This window comes from Rhineura floridana, chromosome 4 (genome assembly GCF_030035675.1).
Source record: "Rhineura floridana isolate rRhiFlo1 chromosome 4, rRhiFlo1.hap2, whole genome shotgun sequence".
In the NCBI taxonomy this organism is placed as follows: domain Eukaryota; kingdom Metazoa; phylum Chordata; class Lepidosauria; order Squamata; family Rhineuridae; genus Rhineura; species Rhineura floridana.
In genome coordinates this window covers 176,761,437-176,776,748 of record NC_084483.1, presented here as the reverse complement: position 1 = coordinate 176,776,748, position 15,312 = coordinate 176,761,437, and the positions used below count along the sequence as shown (strand labels likewise).

Here is a 15,312-nt window from a genome sequence, read left to right as displayed (position 1 = left end):
AAGGGACTCCATTTTAGGATTCCGCGAGGCACGCTGGGAGTTGTAGTTCTTCCGCGGAGGCGAAGGATTCTGAGCCCTTCGGCGAGGTGACGTGTACCCTGCTTTGAACTCTCCTGCATTAGTGTGCAAAGCAGTCCAGATGCCCAGCTGGCTTGTAATTACGGACGCCAACATTGGCTTAGCCAACCCAGCGCTTACCACAGAGCTGCTTCAAAGGCTTAGTGCCTCAACCTAAGTATCATTCATTCAGTCACAGGAGTATAATTTGAAACAGCCTTCCCGAGTAATGTAGTGGCAAATTCAGAAGTACAGGGTCCCTTCGTATTAGTCACAGCCACCACCACTCCATTTGCTGCTGAGTTTAGAATGAGAGCCTTGTTAATGCCTTCTAGAAGCCTATAATTGTGACATTGTTAGCTGCTGAGAAGATTGGCTCCAATCAGTAGGAAAGGACAATTAAGCATGTTACAAGACTCTTCTCAGTGGCTAACACACTCTCCTTTCATGCTGATTGTCTCATAGAGTGCTAAAGACATTGGGACCCTGTTCCAAAAAAAGTAAGGGGTCTAAGACTCCCCAGACTCTGGGCAGCTACACCCCTGGCCTTCCCCAATCTTGAGTACCCAGAAGTTGTTGGACAGCAACCCCTCCCCATCATCCTTGGTCAGCATTGTCAATCGTCAGGCATGATGGGAGTAGTAATCCAAGAACATAGAGAAAACCACAATTGGGGAAGGAGTACATTTGAGCATGTACAGAGTAGCTTTTATTGAGCACTCTTCAGCATGCACATACATATAACTGGGGTTCGAAGTCAGATAGTTATGAGCCCTGGTATTTTTTACTGTGGAAACTAAGATATAGCCTTGTAAATAAACCCACAAAAGTTACAAGCCTACAAAAACAAAAGCATTCGCTAGCCTGTTAAAACTAGAAACCTTCATTTTCGTGCTGACTGGAGATGAAAGTAACCCCCTCCTCTGCTGTCCACATAGAAATGAAGACTGCCAGTCTCTTAACAGGCAAGATTTTAAAAATGCCTTCCAAGTGGACTGGCAGAAGAGGGACAGGGAGATCCACCCCTTCTCTACCAGCCCATCCATTCACCTGTATGGAATTCTTCACCACCTTTGGCTGTCAGGCGAGCTGTGAAACATAAGGCTGAACCAAAAATTACCTGCCAAATAATATTATATTGGAAGAACAAAGGGGATCTGCAATAAAATACTGCAGTATGAAGTGATCCTATTCAGTTTCAGTGTGTCCTCTTCCAGGACACTCCATTAGACTTCCTCTCACCATTGTTTTCTCAATTTTCTCACTGTCCTGCCATCAGCATTCTGTGGCCAGTGAGCATGCCCAGTTCTTATTGGACTTGGGGGAGGGGCATGTTTTCTTATTATTCAGTATTTCTGCAAAACTTGGGATTTTTCTTTTCTTATGGAAAATAAAAGTCCATTTAAAAATACAGACTGGTATATACCTTAGGAAACAAATTTGAAGGAGGAAGTTTCTTGGCATTAGGATATGTGTGTATTTCTTCATTTACTCTATTTCCTCATTTCATGATTATAAGATACTTTTGATTAAAGGGAAACTCCAAGGGTACATCCAGCTAAAGTCCCATTAGCTTCAGTGGGTGAAATAAACAATCTACTTTACTCTTTGTCCTGTTTAAAACAATGAGATTTAGAAATGTTTACCTTTGGCTGGATTGTGCCCCATGGAATTCATGTGCCTGAAAAGTAACATGCATGCTGCTTCTTATACAGTGTTTCTTTCTTTTTAAAAATGTGTTATACTGCAAAATGTTGAAGAACAAAGGTTGTAAAATCCAATACATTGTGGGTTAAACAGAGGTTATACATTTTCAAATCAAATGCAATCAAATGCAAAGATGTATCACTGAACATTAAAGTCAGGATCATTCAGACCATGGTATTCCTGATCTCTATGTATGGATGTGAAAGTTGGACAGTGAAAAACGCGGATAAGAGAAAAATCAACTCATTTGAAATGTGGTGTTGGAGGAGAGCTTTGCACATACCATGGACCACGAAAAAGACAAATAATTGGGTGTCAGAACAAATTAAACCAGAACTGTCACTAGAAGCTAAAATGATGAAACTGAAGTTGTCATACTTCGGACACATAATGAGAAGACATTATTCACTAGAAAAGACAATAATGCTGGGAAAAACAGAAGGGAGTAGAAAAAGAGGAAGGCCAAACAAGAGATGGATTGATTCCATAAAGGAAGCCACAGACCTGAACTTACAAGATCTGAACAGGGTGGTTCATAACAGATGCTATTGGAGGTTGCTGATTCATAGGGTTGCCATAAGTCATAATCGACCTGAAGGCACATAACAACAAATACATGTTCAAAGACTGAAAAAGAAAGGCTCGCTGTTTCATATCAGCAATTTAAACTACATTTAAAATTCTTGCCTTTCATTTAAGTTTATTTAACCCTGGGGTCAACACAGGTGTGCCTGCCAGAACCTCCCATGTTTTGGGCGATGCCACACTCCCACCACAGCCATATGCTATGCCACATCCCCATGGCAGTCACTTTTTGACTGGTGGTCACGGTTCTGTCTCAAATTCTGTTATGTGCTCACTGGCCCAAAAAAGTTGGTGAGCCTTGATATATTCCAATAGTGTATAAAGGAGGAAATCCCTGCTAGGTTCAATTCCATCCCACAGTCTTCTATAAAAGGTAATTTGATACAGCAGAATTCTTTGCACATATTTCTTCTCCAATTCATCCAATGCTCATACTTGCTGTTTGCTTCCAATATTTATCCATTAGTACACAGACAACTATAAATATATTTCCAATAATTTTACAATACTGAACTTCTATCACACTCTTAAGCTTTCCCAAAAGCTGCTTTGGGGCTTATTTGATATATATAATAATAAAATAAAAATTATTTTACATCTAACGTATGAGAACAGGATATGAGAGGAGTTTGACACTTTATCCTGTAGGGAGCAGCAGTGTACCAATGTTTACAATATGTACACCCGAGTTTTACATAAGCACTGCATGCTGAAAGTTTTGGAATCCCAAATTATTTGCATACACATGCATAATATTTGAAGGTCCAAAGCTTTCTTGATCTTTATACAGACAACAATGCCAGAAGTCTTGAAAAGTTTGGTTTTTTTCTTTTTCTTTTTCTCTCTTCCTTTTTTTCAGAAAGTCTAAAGATGAGTTTCAAAGCACAACTAGTTGGAACTAAATTCCATTGGAACCAGTAGAGTGTCTATTTATTTATTTATATCCTGCCTTTCCATTTAATAGCCCTCAAGGTGGCTAACAACATCTGTCAATAAAACAAAATAAACATTAATACACACAGCCATAGTGAGAAGAAATTGAGGCAGACAAACAAATCAGTAAGTACAACACATAAGTTACTGCAGCCCAGCCCTACCATTAGGCAAAGTGAGAAGGCTGACTCAGACAACTGATTTTGAGGGTCATGAAAGGGCAGTAAATTGCTCTCTACTTAATGTATTAGGCTGCAATCCAATGCATTCTTTTAAGTCCCATTGAATACAATAGAGCTTACTTCTGAGTAGACATGTATTGGATTGCAGCCCCCATGATGTATTTTTACTGCCAGGGAGGGGCAGAGGTGCTTATGGAATTTTCTGTCTCAGATGCCAAACTAACTTGGCCAACCTTGGCTGTTCTATATACCATGATTTGTGGGGGAGGGGTGCCATTTTTACACTCCATTTCGGGCATCAAATGTTTTGTGCTGACCCTGTCAACAATTAAGACAAACAATATAAAATGCTTTAAATACATTAGAAGCATTAAGCCAGGCAAGGGAGTCAAAGGTGTGCTAAAGGGAGAAAATGAGCTTGCAGAAAAGCAGAATAAATTGTTTTTGTCTATCTCCAGTGCAGAAGACGTAGGGCAGATAGATCCCTCTGCCTGACCTGACTTTCTCAGGAATATATAATTTGTCCCTAAGGTTGGTTTCCATACCTGACAGTTGGAAAGTGGCCAATGTAATACCAATTTTTAAAAAGGGATCCAGGAGAGATCTGGGAAATTACATGCTGGTTAGTTTAGTGTATGTTCTAGAAAAAATGGTAGAAAGCATTATTAAATATAAAATTAACAGCCATACAGAAGAACAAGTCTTGTTGAAGAACAACTAGCATGGCTTCCACAAAAGTAGGTCCTGTCTACCTTTTACCGTTCTTTGAAACTGTCAATAAGCATGTGGACAAGGGTGTTCTAGTAGACGCTGTGTACTTAGGACTTTCATAACACTTTAGATAAATCCTTCACCAAAGACTCCTGAGACTCTGGTTTCTGGGGGTCCCCTCCGGCTCTCCGTCTGACTCACTTTAATCTCTGGACTTTCAGCTTTCATTTAAAGAAAAAATTAAGTTTCTCTAGGTGGTCTGATTTCACAGATACACACCAAAACGTCAGCCACCGCCCCCACAACTTCTTGGTTGCTCTGAGTTCTGCTCTAATCCCTGCCCTTTCAGGTTTTCAGCCAATAAGAAATCAGGGCTGTGATTGACAAGGAATGATAAAGACAAAAATGTAGAGTCAAATTGAATTGTCTGCCTTCAAGTAGATTCTGACTTATGGCGACCCTATGAACATTTTTGTCATGGTAAGAGGTATTCAGAGGGGGTTTACCATTGCCTCCCTCTGAGGCTAAGAGGCAGTGACTGGCCCAAGGCTCAGAAACATGCTTTTTCCTGCTTTTCTGAACATCTCACAGATTGAATAAGTAAGCTTTCAGTCTTTTTCTCTCCTCTGTGTAGGAGTCAGACAGATTCAAATTTTGAAGAGGGCAGTGTTTTGCAAACTTCCCAAAGTGAAGCTTTAACCCTCTTTTCTCTTCTCCCAGGCATTTTAACAGCATTTTAATAACATGTGTTTTTAACTTGCTTATCTGTTTTTATGGGGTTTAATGGTTTAAATTTGTATACTTGGTTTTAATGTTTTTAATTGTTGTAAACTGCCTAGAGAGCTTCGGTTATGGGGCGGTATATAAATGCAATTAATAATAATAATAATAATAATCTAGTACTTGATTTTCCAGAGTAAACATACCCAGAGTAAACCCCATTGAATTCAATAGGACTCCCTTTTGAGTGAAGATCCTCCGTGGCGCAGAGTGGTAAGCGGCGGTAACGCAGCCGAAGCTCTGCTCATGGCCGGAGTTTGATTCCAACGGAAGGAGGAAGTCGAATCTCTGGTAAAAGGGGTCGAGGTCCACTCAGCCTTCCATCCATCCACGGTCGGTAAAATGAGTACCTGGCATATGCTAGGGGGTAAAGAAAGGCTGGGGGAGGAACTGGCAATCCCACCCCATATATACGGTCTGCCTAGTAAACATTGCAAGACATCACCCTAAGAGTCGGAAACAACTTGCACTACAAGTGCGAGGACACCTTTACCTTTACCTTTTTACCCTTTTGAGTAGACATGGTTAGGATTGTGCTGCAAATTGATGGGATTTTTGAATGAACATAGGAAAGAATTGTGTTTGTGTTGTATATTTTTCTCTGCCCCTTCAATCCTATTTTTAAAGCAATTAGGTAGGGCTTACTTAGGTATCACTGTTTTTATTATGTTGGAAACTAACACTGATTTTATTTTTATTTTTAATGTTCTGCAATGATCAACTGGTTTTGACAATAAACTATTATATGGGGTATGTGTATTTTTACATCTCCAATGTATGTGTGTATATGGGAATCTTTCCAACAACCCTGTGAGGTAGGGTTGCAGTCTGGAAACCAAGGCAGCTCACAATAAGAAATAAATCCCTTTAAAATCCAATAACCATAAAAACAAGTATAAACAGTTGCAAAACAGCATAAAGTGGCATGATTCTGAATTTTGGATTGCGTGAATGAGGTTGCTTATCACTTGAGGTTGCAGTTCTGTCCCTGTTTGAGTAAGACCCACTGAATACATTGGGACTTGCTTCTGAATAAATAAACGTAGGATTGTACTATAAATATCTTTACAGGTTGTGTAAATAATAAATATATTTGATATTCACACTTATACAAATATTTTTTCATTTATCATATTTTTGGTTTTTGGTTAGGAATCCTGACTGGTTGTGAGATGCTTAGTTTTCTGCCTTACTCATAGGAATCTTGTTGTGGTTGGTATGGTATTGCATTTAAGAAATCATCACTGTCTTTTGTTCTTCTTTTTCTATTTGCATTTCATTTATCTTTATCCTCACTCCCTTTTATCCATAGAAGCAACAACAGTGGTTCCATGTGCTCCGCTCAACCTTCTTAAACCCACTGGTGATGCATCTTGTTGTTTGTTTCTTGTTCAATAGTGGTAAAAGAGAATTCACATACTGGGCAGCGTGGCTGCAATTGTTGTTGTTCCTAAGCTACTGCCTATGAAGGTAGACCAAATCATGTGTGCTTTCTCTCTGTCAGTTATATTCACTGGAATTGGGTTGGCTGATAAAGTGAGTTTATAGCAGCCCACAGGGGAGACAGAAAAGGGTAGAGAATCTTCTTACTCGTTACTCAGACTTTCTGAAGTGAAGGGTCAAATCTGTAAAGAAATTTGGATGTTAAAAGATAGGGGCAGGGCATTCCAGGCAGGGGGTTGCCAACCCTACTTGGATATGGATATCTTTGAAGAGGATCCCTTGTCAAGCTTTACCAACAACACAATCTAAACCATATCTACTGAGAAGTAAGTCCTATTGAGTTCTATGGAGCTTAGTCCCTTAGTAAGTGTGTTTAGAATTGCAGCTCTTCAGGGGCACCCATCTTTATTCCTGAGTGCTCCCATCTAATCTCCACAATACTAGGATCCCTTCTTCCTACAATGGCCTTCTAGTGACTGGCCTGGCCTGGCCTGAGGGCACTTGAACCCTTTTTACCAGAAGCTAATTGGCTAGATTAAGTGTTCCCCACCCAGGCTCCATCTTTTAGCTAAGATTTCTATCTTAATTTCCAGTCAGAGAAATGTTTATGTATGAATTGTATGCGCCAAGCAACTGTGGTTGATGCTTAATGTATCATGCTTAATGACATCACTTGGACCCCCCATGATGTCACTTGGACCCACCCTGTGACATCACTTGGACCCACCCCTTGATGTCACTTAGACCTGCCCCATGGCGTCACTCAGGCCCACCCCCAAAATCTCAGGGTTTGGGATGCTTCTAACCTGGCAACCCTACTCCTGAGTAAGCTTAGCTGTCATGGTATAAGAGGACAGGTCCTTGTATGGATTAGTAACTGCTTAAAGAACAGAAAGCAGAAAAAAAGAAATAAATGGAGAGTTTTTACAATGTAGGAAAACATCTTGGGGTCATGGTGGATAGCTTGATGAAAATGTCAATCTAGTGTGTGGGAGCTCTGAAAAGGGTGAATCTCACATTAGGGGTCATAAGAAAAGGGTTTGAAAATAAAACTGCTAAATAGCATAGTGCTGTTATACCTACTGCCATCCAGAGGGGAAGCAAGCTGGTGGACAGTCCAGAAGCCCTGCAAAAGTTTGGAGGCAAAACTGCTTGCAAAGCCTATGGCTACAATATTATGTATTTACATGAACATAACCCCCGCTGACCACAGTAGGGCTTCTGACGCATAGGCATTTCAAGATTATCATTTTTGGAACAGTGTGCATGATACTAAAGCATCTTGTCTCAGAAAAGTAGAATAGGACAGATACTACTGAAGTCAGCATTTCTTTTGAGCTGAAATCACATTTCCCCAATATTCCAAATGTAAAACGTGCTGGGGAAATGTGTACTGTTCCTCTCCCAAACTTTCACAAGTGCGCTGTTGATGGTTGTTGCCCAACTACTTTGGGCACCTATGGGAAAGTGTCTATGACACCACACCACTAAAGGCAAGCAACACAATTTCTCTCTGCCATGCCTGTGCCATTTTGTATACTTTTGAAAGGTTTTCCCCACCCCTCATATCTTTATAGGCGGAACACTCTCCAATGCCACACAGAGAACAGCCCTTTTAACATGGGGGCAGGAGGAACAAACTTAAACCTAACCCCTGCAGCTAAGCTCCCAACATTTTTGGACTTTTTCCTTTTTCAAACAATAGCACCACCAGAATGAGCAGGACGGGTCCCAAATGCAGCAAGGTTTATTCACCACATTTTGACGTAAATGAAGTACTATGCATTACCATCAAAAGACTCTAAAATTACCTAACTTCACTACAACTTTCAAATATCTGTATTTTGTTATATCTAATATTTATTTATTTATTTATTTAAGAAATGTATATCCTTTTTTCACGTCTCAAAGTAGCTTACAGGAAACAAATAAAAGATACAAAGCACAAAATTTAAAACGTAAATTAAAACATCAGAGAGTAAAACAAGAGTAGTCATAGTGCAAAGCCTCCAGGAATCTATATAAAATTCTGTCTATTTTTATTATGTATTTTATAATGTATTATTATATATACACCTTACACATATAAAGACAGAAAGAACGCTGTCAATTTTACTTTAAATTGACAAACCTGCAAAACAAAGATTTTTCCAATGGCTATAGTTTTGCCTTAGGCCTGAGTAGAATATAGTACTACGAGCTTACAGGAGGATACCTAAAATAACATTTTAAAACAATTGTAGTGTAGAACTATCCTACAGAAGCTAATAATATGTGGCAGAGCATGCTTTGAAATTATTCTCTATAAGAGAATGCACTATAAATAGGGCTACTACCAAAGCCCTTGGGAGCTCAAGGAAGGACACCTTCCTCACAGATTCTTCTCTCTTTGGGACTATTTACAGTGTGTAGATATATTTTCTTACCTCATAAGCCTTAGCTGGATAAAATGTATATGGAATAAATGTCCCTTCTTGAGGCTAATTTTGGTAAAAAGCTATGAAAACTTCTCATTATGCCAGAGATCCTGTACTGTATAGAACCAATGGCGGGACAATGGAAAGTAATGTAAATTGCTTGTTTTATGTATGATGTACAGCATGGATGGAGAACCCGTGGTGCTTCAGATGTTGTTGGCTCTGGTTGACGGGGCTTGGCATCCAAGAACAGGAGGGCCAGAGTTTCCCCATCTCTAGTGTATCAAATCCCTTTCTGCAATTATTCTGGGTTTTGTATTAACTTCTTATCTTCTTCAGCTTATTTTACTTTCAACTCTTAAAGAGGTATACTGAATGGAAGCATTGGCTTCTTCCAAATGGCAAAAGGGTTTTCTCAAAGAGCTGTCCAACCTGTCACTATTTTTGGGTGGGATCCAATCACATACCAGCAAAATGAAGTTGTGCAATTCAAGCTGAATTGATGCTTTTGCACAGTTTCCCCCAAAATCAGACTTTTTTCAGTAAGGCAAAGTGAGGTGAAAATGTACTGGAAAGTGTGGGATAACACTTGATGCATAACCTCACTGCAAAGAAATCAGAATGAATGCTCAGTAAAAAGCTAATGCCGCCTAACCTTCCCACAAACTTTGTGCAAACAGGTTATCTGGAAGCACAGCTTGGAAAAGTTACTTTTTTGAACTATAACTCCCATCAGCCCAATCCAGTGGCCATGCTGGCTGGGGCTGATGGGAGTTGTAGTTCAAAAAAGTAACTTTTCCAAGCTCTGTCTGGAAGCAACCTCACTGTGTCCAAGCCCAATAGAGGAATAGGGATCCAGATGACAGATAGGAATTATGTTTTTCCTGCGGGGAAAAAGGACATTTTGGGAGAGATTGCCCCACAGAGAAGGCCAGAGGAGGTTTTAGAGGGAGAGCGAGAGGAAGAGGACGGGGAAGAAGAAGATCCCCAGGACATGGAGGAGCGCAGTTTGTTTCAGATACAGCGGAACAAGCCTTGATTGATTTTGCATCCAATGATGTTTTAGAAGATTGACTATTATTTGGAGAGGGTCCCTGTTTTTCAGCAGCCTCCTGGCTACTGCCACAAAAGCAACCAGTAATAGACTTACGAATTGGAAATCATCAATACCAATGTCTCATAGACACAGGGGCAACCCTCTCGTCTATACCCACTACAGCAGCTCCCAGAAGTGAAGTAAAAAGGACTATTGTAGGAGTAACTGGAAAACCTCAAAATTGCTCACTGTCAAAGCCAGTGATGGCCCAAACTGGACCTTTGACTGTGGAACACACCTTTTTGTTGACAAATGGGCCTATGAATCTCGTATGTCGGGAGTTATTGTGTAAATTAAATGCCACCATAAAATGCACACCAGATGGGTTGTATTTAGACATACCCAGTAGTAAAATTTTGCAGTGTGCCTCCGAATTGACCATGCCAGAAAAAAAGGAAGATAAAATTTCAGAGGATCTTAAAGAACTTATAGATTCTCTACCCCCTTGGTTGTGGGGACATAAAAATGATGAAGTTGGACTTTTAAAATCAATAAGTCCCATCAAAATTAGGGTAAGGAAGGATTTGCCTTATCCCTGTGTCAAGCAGTATCCAATCCCTAAGGAGGTGAAGGATAGTCTAAACAAGCTTGTGAATTCTTATTTGCTGCAAGGGATTTTAGTGCCTTGTAGCTCACCTTGCAACTCACCTATCTTACCTGTTAAAAAGCCAAAGGTGGATGAGGAGGGGAAGCCAGTTTACCAGATGGTGCAGGACCTTCGCAAGGTGAATTCCTTCATAATACCACATCATCCAGTGGTCCTCAACCCTCATACTATCCTAACTGCCATCCCCCCGGATACTGTAGTTTACACAGTTATAGATTTGTGCTCAGCATTTTTTTCTATCCCAATACATGAAGATAGTAGGTACCTTTTTGTGTTCACCTGGCCTCCTATGGGTCAGCTGACTTGGTGCCGTTTACCTCAGGGATATTGCGAAAGTCCAGCCATTTTTAGTAAATGTTTACATCAGGACCTCCAGGATGTCAGGATGAACAATGGGTCCCAGTTCCTAATCTATGTGGATGACGTCATCCTGTGTTCCCCAAATTTAGAGGCTTGCAAAAAGGACACTTACACTTTATTGTTGGCTCTAGCCTACAAGGGTCATAAAGTTTCGCCATCAAAAATTCAATTTGCTAAGGAAGAAGTAAAATACCTCGGACATGTTCTGAAACCAGGAGAGAGATCCCTGTCCAGGGACAGGATAGACCTTATTGTAAATTTTCCCAAACCAAGTACTAAGCGCCAAATGAGAGGGTTCCTGGGCATGTCAGGGTTCTGTCGTGCCTGGATACCTGGATATAGCAAATTGACTAAACCGTTGATACAGACAATCATACCAGGTGTAAACCAGGACGAGAAGCAGCTGACAGCAGACCAGGACGAGAAGCAGCTGACAGCGGACCAGGATGAGAAGCAGCTGACAGCGAGGCAGCTGAGACCTTAGCAACTGGAGAAGGGAAGGAGAAGACCCCTGAAGAAAACTGGCTCTCGGAGACCATTCCGGGTCTTGGCCTGAAGACACGATTTATCTGTCTTAAATAAAATTCTTTGCATTTAGCCCAAAAGCAAAAGTGGGTTATTTCTCTTGTAAATTATTTTCCTGTGATTGTGTTTCTATGTTTCAATTGTCCATGTCCTCTATAGAAAAAGCTGAACCCCTGGGAACTTACCTTGCCATATGATCAAAATGGTGTCTAAGATTACTGGAGTGTTTCTCATATTGACCACACTTCCTATGTCCATGCTGGAAGCACCATCTAGTTGGACATGGGAAGACCCAGAATTAGACCATGGAGTCTTAACTAACTCCTACGAAGCCATGAAAGCTTCATTGGCTGATATCCTAAATGTTCGATCTATTCCCAAATCCCTCACCACGCCGGTGGATTACCCTGGCGTTCGGTGTCATGGAATTGGTCAGATTTGTGCCACTATTTGTTGCGCTGCTGCCAACTCAGAAGGAACAGGAAGGGGGGAGACATGAGTTTCAGGCTCCACAGTCAGAAGAAGCAGAGTTAGGGATTGTTGTGTCTGAGCAGGAGCGTACGGGAGGGGGGCAGCCTTCTTTCCAGCCAGTTCCCATGAGTAATGCCCTTTCAGAGGCGCCGCCCGCGCCACCCCCAATTGACGCAGAGAACTTGTGGGAGGAAGCTTCGGAGTCAGTGCCAGTCCCTCCTTTTCCAAGCAGTTCCCAGGAGGATTCCAGTGTGGCACCGCCTCCTGACCTCGAGCCTGTTGCTTGGGAGCAGGTGTCTTCGGATGAGCAGTTGGAGGCGCGTCCCCTGTCTCCCCATTCCCGCCACCGCAAGAAACGAACAGGGCAAAGACAGGAATTACAAAGGAGTCAGAGATTACGTTCAAAAACATTTCCTATATAAGCCTGCCGCTCCCAGGGGGGGTTCATTGAGTCAACTTCCTTCTCACGTTGCAGAGCATGTCTAGAGTATAGTTAGGGACTTTAGTGAGTTAGTGTATAGTTTCCATGAAGCGCAATGCCTTTGATGTATCCATTACTCTAATAAAACGAGATTTACTTGCACACACACTCCAGCCTCATTCTTTCGGCTCTGGACAGGACACTATTGGATGTTTAGACAAAAACAAGAATTCTCCATCGCAGAATGGGAAAAAAATTGCTCTAAAGAAATAGAAAACTCTGTTTTAAGAAACAACACCTGGAATCCTTATTTCCCCTCTGAAAGGCCCAAGCCAATTCTTCTTAGGGGTGGGGTAAAAGGCCTGCTTTGTTTCAAGTTAAATTCTACAAATAAGGCCAAATGGTTTGCTGGGGAAAGTATTTGTGAATATTACTTGACACCCATTCAGAATGTTTCTGTTCCACTCGTTTATCCAAATGGCACTATGGCAACCTCAGCACAGCCCATGATGGTCACTCTTTCCTTGGAGTTTGTGAATAAACGGACCCAAGGTCTTGCAAGCGCATTAGCGACTGATGACTCCTGGTGAGTATGTGGCTGATCTGCATATAAATGGCTTCCTGGAGACTGGTATGGCTCCTGTTATTATGTGTTCCTTCTCCCCCCTTACCAAATTATGAAGTCTTTGCCTTCTGGAAGGCCCCGCAGAGCAGTACCATCTGTCATATCAGAAGGTGACAGATTTGGCATGATTCTCCTACCCCACTATGGTACAGGGAAACTGGCCACCCTGTATAATAAATTATCCACTTTTGTTGCGAAGTTTGCCAACGAGACACTCAAAGTCATAAATGCAACAAGTATTGAAGAAAGGCAAATGCACCTTGTTGTCCTGCAAAACAGAGCAGCACTTGACTATATTTTGGCATACCAAAATGGGGCATGTGCTGTCATTAAGGAAGAATGTTGCACCTTTATTCCTGATAATAGCCAATATATCAACCAGCACATTTCCTCCGCCCAAAAGGCTATAGAGGAATGGGAAAGGAATAAGGAAGACCTCCAAGAAGGCTCCTTATGGTCCTGGTTAACTTCATGGCTGCCTGACATGGGGTGGCTTTGATCGCTGGTTGTTGGGATTATTGGCTTTGTGATAATTATTATAGTAATTGGGTGTTGTATTCAATGTATTCCAAATCTGTTACGAACTTTTTGCAAAACCCAGAATGCTCCTGCCACTCTCATAGAACTGGCTAACTTAAAAGAGTCTATAAAACCAGAACAGAGGCACCGAACCCTAATGGAGATCTCCTAGGAAGGAGTATCAAAAGGTTTAACATTATGTGAAAAATGTTAAAATGGGGGGACTGTGAAGTTTGAAAAATCTAAAGGTCACAGTATTGCCTATTTGCCTAAATACTGCTAATATCTGTCTAGTTGCTTAAAAGCTTAAGGCCCGCATTTTGAAATAAGCATGGTCACTGGACTGTGACCCACTGTTTAACATATGCTTGCAAAAGTAAGGATCAACCGTTTGACCTTAGGAAAGAGTAACTATACTATTGAGTAAGCAGAGCATAAAAAACGATGGGTGTAAAATTAACCAGCTTGTTTTGTAAAGGGTATAAAAATCCCTGGTTTTGGGGGCTCGGGGCTCTCTCATGCCTCACCACTTGTGTGAAGTGTATGGTTTACCTTTACTGCAGTAAATAAATAAGGAGCCTTTAACTTGATTTTACCCGCGTGTGTGTTATTATTCTCCACCTGGGAGAACTTGTAGCATTTTTGCTACAACATATATTATGCAGTGATGCAAGAGAAGGGAAGGGAGTGTAGTTCAGTGGTAGAGCATCTGCCTTACATGCAGAAGGTTCCAGGTTCAATCCCTGGCATCTTCCGGTAGGGCTGGGAGAGAACCCTGCCTGAAATCCTGTAGAGCCGCTGCCAGTCAGTGTAAACAATACTGAGCTAGATGGATCAGTGGTCTGACTTGGTATAAGGCAGCCCTGTGTTCCACTATGACACCCTGGCTGTAGAATCCCTCCCGCCCCACCCCCCACTTCCAACGTAGAGCTGGTGCTGCAATTTTTTATTTGTTCCACAGTGCCAGCTGAAAACATGGTTGTTTTCTCAAGCGTTTGGAAGCGTTTATCTTGGTATTTTTAGCCACTTCTCTGTAGTTTTACGATTAATGTTACCTGCACTTTGTTTAATAGATTTGTTGCTTTAAATATGTTGTATGGTCCTCTGCCCTGAGATGTTGCGAAGAAGGGCAGGATCACAATATTTTAAAATAAATAAATAAATATGAACCTTACCATTTACTATCCCCTCCATGCCCAAGCTACTAAGCAGATGGTTGGTAGTCCTTAATTTACTAGTGAATTATTAAGATCCTTTCCTTCATATGATTCTTATATTTATTAAAACAGCACTGTTGCATACTCCTGAACAGTGAGACAGTGCAGGGGCAGTGCTACTACAGGATTTGATTTCTTTAGGTGAGACAGAACTTTATTTACTTTATTTCCAAATATACAGAACCTTTGGGAAGCAAGCAGATTCCTAAAACTGCCAACAGATTCTACTAAGAGCATCTTATGAAGCCCAAGACTTTACCATAGAATCTAGCTAACTCATAAGAATGTAAGAACATAAGAAGAGCTTGCTGGATCAGGCCAATTAGCCCAGCATCCTATTCTCACAGGGGCTAACCAGATGTCCACATGAAGCCCACTATAAAACCTTTATATATATATCTGCAAGCTGTTCTTTTTACAGAGAAGGGAGAGAGAAGGAGGAGTGGAAGCAAGCCCTGATCCTGGATCCCACATCCTGGAGGTAGATTGCTCATTCAGAAGAATATCCACAGCTATTAAAGGAGCAATAAGGTTATTTTGTCAAATCCATCTCCCATCAGGTGACACTTCAGGCAAATCCATAATGACAGACCCAGTCACAGTAATCAGATCACTAAACTCAAAAAAGTCTTGATTTGGTTGCTATTGCAATATTG

The 15,312-nt window shown here is 41.2% G+C and overlaps 1 non-coding gene across 1 annotated transcript; it reads left to right on the top strand.

Annotated features, from left to right (window-relative positions):
* Positions 1-14,122: 14,122 nt before the first annotated feature.
* TRNAV-UAC (transfer RNA valine (anticodon UAC)) lies at positions 14,123-14,195 on the top strand. The gene has a single exon. It is a non-coding gene; the product is annotated as a tRNA-Val (tRNA).
* Positions 14,196-15,312: the final 1,117 nt, after the last annotated feature.